The following is a 9,860-nucleotide window of genomic DNA, read 5'->3' on the forward strand; positions in this document are numbered from 1 at the left end:
CTGGTTGCCTTCTTTTGTACTTTTTCCCCACTAGACCCCTCATTTGTGCTTTGCTCCCTTCCAGTCCCTTCCCTCTGAGCCCGCTTCGTCTCCTCTCCGTTTGCCCTGAGTTCCTCACCAGTTCCCACCCACAAAGACCTCAGCTCCAGCCCATCTCTTTTGCTGTCTTTCCAGAAATCTCCATGCTCCTGCTCTGCTCCCCTCTGCTCCTTCCCCTCACCTCCTGCTCCCCCCTCACACAATGCCCACATTTCTGCCCATGTCAAGGAGGGAGCCAACATCTTGCCAACTACTACTCAGAGGATGTTCAAGTGTGGGTTGCCAGAAACTGAAGTCATCGTGCTCCTGTACCTCTTCCCATCATTGTACAGCTGGGCAGTCACTCAGACCAGCACACTCACCCAGTTGACATTTTCCAGCCAGATAAGCGAGCTGATCTGATTCACCCCCCAGCTTCTCCTGCCAGGTCCACATGGGGGGATAAGAGGTGGCCAGATGTCCCCAGGGGAGCAGAAGAAGAGAAGTGGGACAGCCCCTTTTGTCAGCATTGTAGCATCAGGGTAGCTAAACAGGATCATGCACCACACCTTGGGACAAATCAGCAACAAGGGGCTATTATTTGGCTTCTATGAGCAGCCCAATGACTATCACAGGCCTTTTGCTTTGCAGAGAGAGGTTCAGACATCTTTCTTTCTGAGTAACACTATCAGGGGACCAGCAAATGATGCAGTTTAGAGGTAATTATGCTCAAAAGCACAATCAGAAGAAAAAAATGTGCCCTCTGGCTCCACAGGCATGAAGTCCAGTGTCAGCAACAGTAACTACAGGCCCTGAGCCATACCACAAATAATAAATAACAGCACCAATGTGGTCTGCTTTCCTTTTCTTAATCTGGGGAAACTCTGCTAGGACACTGCCTTGGTAGGGGTATAAAATGTGCACCAAGTGAGAGCAGAATGAAGCCCTACAAGCATGGCTTTTACTTCACGTGGGAAAGGCTGTTCAAGAACTCCCTGAAATCAGAGGAAAGTCATTGTATTGCTTGGCACCTGCCCAAAGTGATTTCATTTTCTGTTCAAGATTAAGATGCATTAATAGCCTGACGGCAGCAGTTTCCTTGCCAAAAAGTGCCTTTTTCCCCCCACCATCCCCCGGTTTATTTTAAATACGAAGGCTTGCAGGTCAGGAGTGAACACTCAGTGACTATTACTTGAATTATCAAATGAAAGTGCAGCAATATCATTTTCTTTCAAGCAAACACTGAGTTAATTAAAATGTGCACTCTGAACTTGGCAAATTTCACATTATTTGTGAGAAAGGTACAGGTCTGTCTATTGCAAAGGCAAACTAAAAATAACCAGAGATACAGCACCAGAACAGCAGCTGTTAAGACTAAGCCACACTAAAATTTTTTCTGGCAAAGCTCTATCTCTAAGAGTGTCATTTACCCTTAGCCTACTCTCTACCCCTAACCAATATAGCAAAGCTGGCAAAAGCCTTCATGTAAATGTGATTAGGCTGGCCAGAAAATCCTTTTGGCCAGAAAGCTGTGCTCTCTTTGGGGAAACAGCATAACCTGTATGGGCCAAAGCACTCCTGCTGACTGAATTGTGCCCCAGGAGGGAGCAAGGCTGGTACAGCTAGGTGGAGGTTGCATTCAAAGGCTGCAGTGAGAAAAGTCTCCAGCACTCGGAGGCCTGGTCCAGTAGACAAGGGCTACCATCCTTCTGCCACCAGCTTGTGGCCTCCTGTTCTTTCATTGAGTAGCTTTTCCCATAACAGGGCCATGATAGCAGGAGGCTTGTCTACTATCACCTGCATCTCTGTATCACAGTGGGTATCTGTGCAGGTCTTCCTTTGAGTCTCAACAGGGAATCGAGGACCCAGACAGCCAGTACTTGTAGTATGAATGGACAGATGTGGGGTAAGACATCTGGAGTGCTCAGTGCCACCAGAACAGACAATGAGCAAAACTAGCAGCAATTTCCGTGTTGACAGAGGCAAAGCAATTTTTCCTCAAGGTTTTATTCAAAGGACACTGCAAAGGGAGGGGGAGAACAGCACTTCTCTTGAAAACCACATTAATAAAAGCCTGTACATGGACTGAAGATACTACTCACCCTTTGTCCCCCTTCCCTAACTCCTTTCTATTGCTTTGCTTTTATAATATGAGTTCAGTTGATTTGTGTAGTGACATCCCAGTATGAAATTTGCCTTCTCTCTGCTGCGCCTGTCACTCTCCAGCAGATTGAACTGAAAGCATAAAGTCACTTTAGCAATCTGAAAATCCCAGGCAAGAAGTTTTCATTCCTACCTGAGTAAATTTGGGACAATTTCATCTGCTTCAATACGTTCATTTGATAGCCAATGGAAGCCAAATAACTACCTGAAAAGTACATGGGTTGTGAAGATTGGCCAGCTTGCTGGTTTGGATAACCAGTTCAAGAGCAAAGGCTTTTTTGTAACATGACATGGTCTGCTTGCTTAAATTCAACCCTCATCCCTAGCTCCCTAGGAACTGGAGGAATACTTATAAAAAATGCTTAGAGAGGATCTAGTAGGTGGAGGTTGGGTGTCCTTGCAGTAGGTTGTGGCAGAGGCATAGCAAATCTTTGATGAGCTATTTTGTATAGGTTTATGTTAAAGAATAAAATGTCTGCCCACCAGTAACTTTGGGAATGGTAGTTACTTATTCCTATCTAGGAAAACAGGCTGGCTTCCCAACAGATACATCTCCCAGTCCTCCATGCAGTTAGAGCAGAAGGGTAGAAATCTCCTGCCAGTAGACGAAAACCATCCTGAGTGGAGGCAGGATGGCCAGCAGCACACTGTGTCCATCCCAGAGGCACTGCCAAAAGACAGTGGGGCTGTAGCAGCCACAGGGGGACAGAGGAACTGTTGCTGCACAGATACTGCACTGCAGAGGCTGGCTGGGGCTGCAGAAAGTATCTCTGACCTAGGGCTGTGTATAAGAGCGTGGACAGGGGTTGACAGGAGGTCTATACTGGAAGACAGGCAGGGATCCCTTCCTCGTCTTTCAGAGCAGGAGCTCCAGGAGATGGCTTCTGCAATATGGGCTGCACAGCCTAGCTACACCATCCTGATCTGCTAGGAAGCATCTGTTCATCTCCAAAGACATGTTCTCTTGTGTCTGCTCTTGTCTCCACAAAGGAAACAGGAGGGTGTGGGGAATTTGCTGCATCTGTTCTGTGTTGAGTGAATAACAGAGAAGTGTTTGTCTCTCATCTGAAGGCATCATATGCAATGGATGTCACTCTGACAGAAACTGTAAGATTTTAGGAGATGTGTTGGAAGAAGTGTGGGCATTAAACAGAATAAAGCATTTTCATTGTAAGGAGGGTGAACCAATATCCAGCTCCCCTCCAAAAAAAAAAAGCCTAAAACCCAAACAAGGCAAAATATGACTAAGAAAGGAGACATTTTTTTATCTCTGAAGGCATTCAGAAGAAGATGAATTCAGGTTGTGCACTGAAATCCCCACAGGCTCATACCAGGAGCAGATTGGTATAGGTACCCTTGCAAAATGAAAACAAAACAGGTCTTCAAGAGCTTGCTGAAATAACAGGCAGATAATAGCTGTCTTGGGGCACTCAGGTTTTAAGACGATGCTTAGCTTGATTGAGGAGGCATCTGGAGGTATCAATGGGCAGAGTGCCATGCTCCTGTGGAGGACACCGCATCTGATCCTGATAGCCTGGAACAGCTGGAGACAAGGGAGATAACATTGTGGTTGTAGCTACAACCTTGGAACTCACAGCAAAGCTCTGTGCATCAGTGTTTCTATTGCATAGGTGGAGATCAGACTACTGGACCATGCCATGGGCAGGATGTGATAGGAGCAGTAATGCCTGTTGTAGGTGGCAGGGAGTCTTTGAAACACCTCATTTCATAGAAGACAGAAATAAAGGAAGCTCTGGTTATATATCATCAATATCTCAGAAACCAAATTGAGAACCAGAACCCTGTTGGGCTGGATGCTGCTCAGGGGACATAACCCCTGCTATGGGTTTCTGCAGGGAGCAGAGAGCTGACTGCATCCACCATGTGTCAAGGAAACCTATGGCCAATGTGCCCATATGTCGTGGATGTGTAGCAATCCCATCACATTTCTTGGCAGCTTTGTACTGCTCCTTGAGGCAGGACTCTTCCTTCAGCAGCTGTCCCAGAGCCTTTTGAGGGCTAATTTTGTGATGTAGTATCATGCTGCCATAGCTGGATTTGCTACTGAAAGCTCTGCAAAGCGTAGATGGGACCAGAACAAACGTCAGCTCTGCTCAACCAACAGTGAGTCCAAAAAAAGACAGCAGCAGGAGAAAGAGGGAGCCATCTTACAGCAGCAGCTCACCCCCGGCTCCCCTCCTACCTGCCTTCCTACTGCAGCTGGAAACATCCAACTTCGGTGCTGGGGCTGGCACGCTACTTACTATGGCACCTGCCTCTGCTCCTTGTCACTAGCCTCTTCTCCAGGCTGCGCTATTTACTAAGGGTGTAGGTGAGCTTGGCTCAGTCAATGCCAAGAACATCTGCTCTGCTTCAACCCTCTGCCACCCTCACAGGCCTGCCCAGCTTCATTTTTCTAGTTGGGTGAAACGAAGTTTGTTTTCTTAACCTGAGCTTCTCATTTTCCCATTTTTTCCCTTTTTCTCTGTCCAGGCCATGCAGAATCTGGTTCATGGAGACCTGTATCTGCACTGGGAGGCCAAATGGGAAGTGAAAAAGAAGTATCTTCCAAAAAACATCACAAAAGTGGCCAGCCTGGCACTACAGAGTGAAATAAGACTTGCTGAAAGCTGCTGCATGGCAGGCAGATGAGTCCCTTGCATTGGTCCCAGCAGGTTGGTGACCAAAGGCCATCGCCATCCCTCCGTGCATCAGAGGAGCGTACTTCTGGCAGGAGCAGGACTACCTGGGAGGCATTCTCACCACTGCTCTAGCCAAGCGATGGCCCACTCCATGTCTGGCTGCATCTATGTTATTAAATAGAACAGGCTGAGAAGTCCAAGGGCTGAGTGGCATGGCACGAGTCATGTCGAGCCACCTAAATTCTCCACCAAAACAGGACGACTGTGTCCAAACCCCTCTTATTGGCTGGTATGCCCATAGACCTAGAGATGCTGTCAACCATCAATAAAAGGTGCTACCTATATTCACACTATACATTCTTCAGAGCCTTAAAAGTGAATCCTGGGCTTTATCCCAGACCTGTCCAGGGTGCTCTGATGTGAACAGTAACTGAGACCAGACTCAGCGTTAATTGGTTCATAAATAAATAAATGGGAACTGTCCCTTCACGAATTCTTACTCAGTGTCCAGGCCTTTTCTAGGCTGGAGCTGGTTGGTACAGGTCAAAACATGGCCAGGGAGCACGCTAACCATTAAGCCATACAGATGTTTAGATTTACTTTATGAAGCCTCTGCTAACACAGCTGACTAAACCTGGTGCACTTCTGCAGGGGCTCTGACTGGATGGTAGCCCAATGCAATCAGCTAAGGGCAAAGCATGCCCTTGAAAGCAGGCCGTAACAATAATAAAAAGATTTTTTTTCTTGCAACATATTCAGAAGAAAACTAACTTATCTTAAGATCTAAAACAGGGCCATCTGTGTGCCAACCAGCATCGCTTAGCACAGGGAAGGCATAACAAATATCCCTGGCTGTGATGCCATGCCTCCTGGAACCCCAAAGCTCCTTTCATTCATTCTTCTGCGTGCAATAGCAAAATCATATGCCAAGCACTAGCTGCAAATTGAAGTGTCTCAGCTCCCTCCTGGCCAAGGGAAATGTCCCAGCCTTGTGAACAAAGGGATTGTTTAAGACTGGAAGCAGGCTGGCATATTTGAAATAAGGAACAGCTCCAAATATATTTCTTTTTCCTTCAAATTTTATCTTTTCCCTCCCAGTCAGTGCAAATTGTTGAAACAAAAGAAATGCTTCTGCTATCCCATGGAGAACTGCTCCTCTCAGGGAGGTAAAGAGCTGGCTCATGCAGAGGCACAGGAGAGGCAGACCTTTCGCAGAGTCCTTCACCAACCTCTGCTGATGCATTTCATCCCTCATCTCTGCTAAGCTCACCCCTCCAGTGCAGAGGCAGATGCAAGGTGGGAGCACACTGGTACTGCTGAGACTCACACTAGCAGAGCATCCGCACCTTTTACCTTTCCTCCAGTCAAGTGGTCTGGGAGATGGAGGCACTTGCAGGTGGGGCTCTCTAGGCATTGCATGCCGCTCCTCATCTTGTTACACTGCAAAAGGGAACCTTGGAAGAAGAGTTGCTTTACCTTTACAGACAAGCCTGCCTGCCTGTGTGGACGTGACAGTCCAGCCATATGGCTGCCGGCTCCCACAGTGTCTCTGTGCTGGAGCTAGCATGAGGCAGAGAAGGGAAATGTCCAGGATGCAAGTGGCAGAGAAGCCAAGACAGTTTGCCTCCCCAGGATGGTAATACTAAACTCACATTCAAGCCTGGTGGGGACTTTATGCTGCCAGCCTCTCTTGCAGAAGTCTGGGGGCATCACCATTGCAGCACGGGGTGCAACAGGAATCAATGCCTGGGTGTGCAGGGCAGCCTAGCTTAGCTTTAAAAATAAACCTTCTTTAGTACCTTTCTTTGTTACCTTCTCCTTAGACCTCCTCCTGTTCTCTCTCTTTCAAGCTTTTTGCTAAAAAACACGATAAACTCAGAAACCCCTTCTTTTTCTTCCACAGACCAAAGTCATTCTCTGCCATTTCCCTTGTCCCATCCTGTTCTGCACATACCAGGCAGCAAGAGCTTGGCCAGACCCTGGTTACCTTGCCCTTGCAGGACACGACATGCTTCAAATGCAGCTGGCCACACTGCACACACACCTGCCAAGAGAGAGGGGTGAGACGAGGCCAGGGGAGATCAAAAAGGCAGCAGCAGAGGCTGTGCAGGGCTTTGCAGACCACCGAGGACTGCTCTGGATGTCTAGCATTGTGCCCACAAAAACAGGCACCCGAATTCAGGTTCTCATTGCTATAGTAACTGAGCCACATAGTTTTGCTCCCCACACGCCAGGAGACCGATTAGTAATACGATGTATTACAGATCAGCAACCAAGTCACAGCAAGAGCAAACAATTTCCCAAGGACTTGTGAATTTACAGCAGGGCAAGGGACTGAACCTGATGTTTCCAGTCTAATTTTTGCCTTTTCACAGCTAAAGCAGGTGAAAATGGCCAGAAAGAAGTGTGAAGATTCTTTCAAAAGTTTGACTGTCATCTTCAAGAGTGAGAAGATGACACAACATTGCAACATTGGGTAAATAACATGGATTTAAATCTGCCTGAGATGAGGACTTTTGCATTTTGTTCTTGCCATCTGGGTGTAGATAATGTGGACATAATGAAATATAGGAGACTATAGGAGCCTATATTCCATAGGATTACAGGAAATACAGGAATCTTCCCTGAAGGACAGATATTGTTTACTAAGCCACCTTCTAGCGCCACATATACAACAGACTGCCCTTGAGCGACTAGTCTGGCACTAGAAGGGGTGTTTTTGTGTGGCTGAAGCAGGCATTACAAGTAAACGAATTATAAAATACCAGAACCATCAGCCATGTTACCTCTCAGACAGAAAAAGCCTCCTAGCAGCAGGCTGCTGCCTCAGTCCTCCACTGCAAAAAAAAGGAGCACCTTCTACAAAATCATTTTTCCCCATCAGCTGCAAGGAGACACAGACTTTCCATATGTTTTGCTACTGCATCGTTGCTATGATTCTGTGGTGACCAGTGAATCGAGACAGTATTTTAATATCTAGTTATAAAAAATCTCTTTATAATTTGAAACTACATAGGCCAGGTATGTATTTGGGTAAATAGGCTGGCTCTAAATATACCGTGAAATATATAAATAATTGAGGGGATTAACATACTGAGTGCATGTGACAAAAATACAGTCCTCAAACAAGAAAAGTCCATGCAAAACTGAAGGATAGCATGGAAACTGAAAAGATTAATTTCTAGTAATTCAGAATCCTTAAAAATTGCTTCCAAATGGCAAGAACAGCTTTTGCTCCTTGTGCAAAAAGAGAAGCTGAAAGTCCTCCTCCAAACAGCAATTTTTTTCCTTGCTTTTTGTTTTCTTGAACTTTCTATGGGCAACAGAAATATTAAGACTATTATCTCAACTATAATACACTAATGAGAGCAAATTTCAATTGAGAATCCATTTCTATTGCTATTAGAGTGTTAAAATGATGGGTTTTTTGCTTTATATTAAAAAAATTTAGCTCAAATGGCAAACAAACAATTAGGGGAACAGATAAATTTTCTAGCCTTTCAGTTCAGATTTGACAACATTCCTATTTCACTGCTGAAGCTACAGCAAAACCTCTAAAAAGTTAATGAAACTTCAGGCTTTTCATTCCCACTTGAAAGCAAAAATAAGGCAGAAAAATATTTAAACAACAAACCAACAGTTTTAGGCTCTTAACACATTTAGTGAAGGAATAAAAAGCCTGCAACAGTGCACTCTGTTCCTGTTTGTGGGACACCTATAAAATAAATCTCAATCTAGTATTTTGTCATTTGAAATCAGTCTTCCCAGGTCCACTGGGTTTAGCGAACTGAGCAGCCTGCTGTGCATGGAGCTAGAGAAATAATTTCTCAGCTAACAGACTATTCCACCAGCCTTCCCTGGCAATTAATTTTAGGTGTGACTGACCATATAGTCTTCTCACACAAGCTGTTTTAATTATTTCAAAGATTGCTATACACATACCTAAGCTGTCCTGAGCTCTCCACAACAGAACATCCTAATAACCAGCAAAACATAATATCTAAGCACAGACAGCTCGACTCGATGAGATACTTTTGCAACCACGGTGATGTGCAAGCCTTTTCAGATATCTATGCACATGTTTCATGTCCTTCCAGCATCAGTAACAAGAGTTACCTCAAGTACCAAGCCCTAGGCTTGCTTGAGTAGAAAATGGAAACAAAGGTACAGAGGTCCCATGTGATAAAAGCTGTCTGTGTTCTATTGCTCCATACTGCTGAAATGCTGCGGGTGAGGCAGAAAGGGGGAGACTGGGTGGAGTTTTTACTTGGAAAGTCCTTTTAAAGTTAGCAGGTCTAGTGTATTCAACTACAGCTAGTGATAACGTACCATTGTACTGATGAGGAAACAGATACAGGGACCTGATGCTCAGGAGTTACTTTCCTCTCTCTATCCCTTCCTAACTCCACACACTGATTCCTGGCATGACCCTGTGTGGTCTGCACCACACTGTCCATGCAAAGAAAGATGCAGGAGGGGATCATTCATCCGCTGAGGTTTTACAGCAGAAAGGGCACTGCTGACCTCCTCTAGTGGCAAAGCTAATAGGAATGAAGAGTAAATTTGGAGGCTCTGTGTGCCTAGGACCAACAATGTCATTTCATTCGGATTCAAGCAGGCTGAAAACTGAAGATCTCCAAGCTTACGTTGCAAGGTCATGTCAGCAGGGGTGGATGCAACAGCGGTGGCTCCTGCCTATGCTGTGCTGTGCTGCACCTGTAGCATGATGGAAGGGGATGGTCAGTTGCTCAAGCAACATTTAGATGCTATGCTGAGGTAGCTTACACGTAATTTTTTTGCCACGTTCCCCTAGGTGAAAAGCAACCACAAGAAACTCCTTTCACACAGTGAAATGGCACACCGCAAAGAAGAAAGTGAGGACAAAAGGAAAGCACCCAGGAAGGCATGAAGCTGTGGCCCCATGTGGGACGGGCACCATCAATGCCAAGAACAACATGGCCACTGTGCAGAAGGAGATTGCTCCGGAAGCATCACACATAGGAAACAAAAGCTTCACAGTTTGATAAACTGCTCACT

Source organism: Leptosomus discolor, chromosome 1 (assembly GCF_034619465.1).
Source record: "Leptosomus discolor isolate bLepDis1 chromosome 1, bLepDis1.hap2, whole genome shotgun sequence".
NCBI classification, from domain to species: domain Eukaryota; kingdom Metazoa; phylum Chordata; class Aves; order Leptosomiformes; family Leptosomidae; genus Leptosomus; species Leptosomus discolor.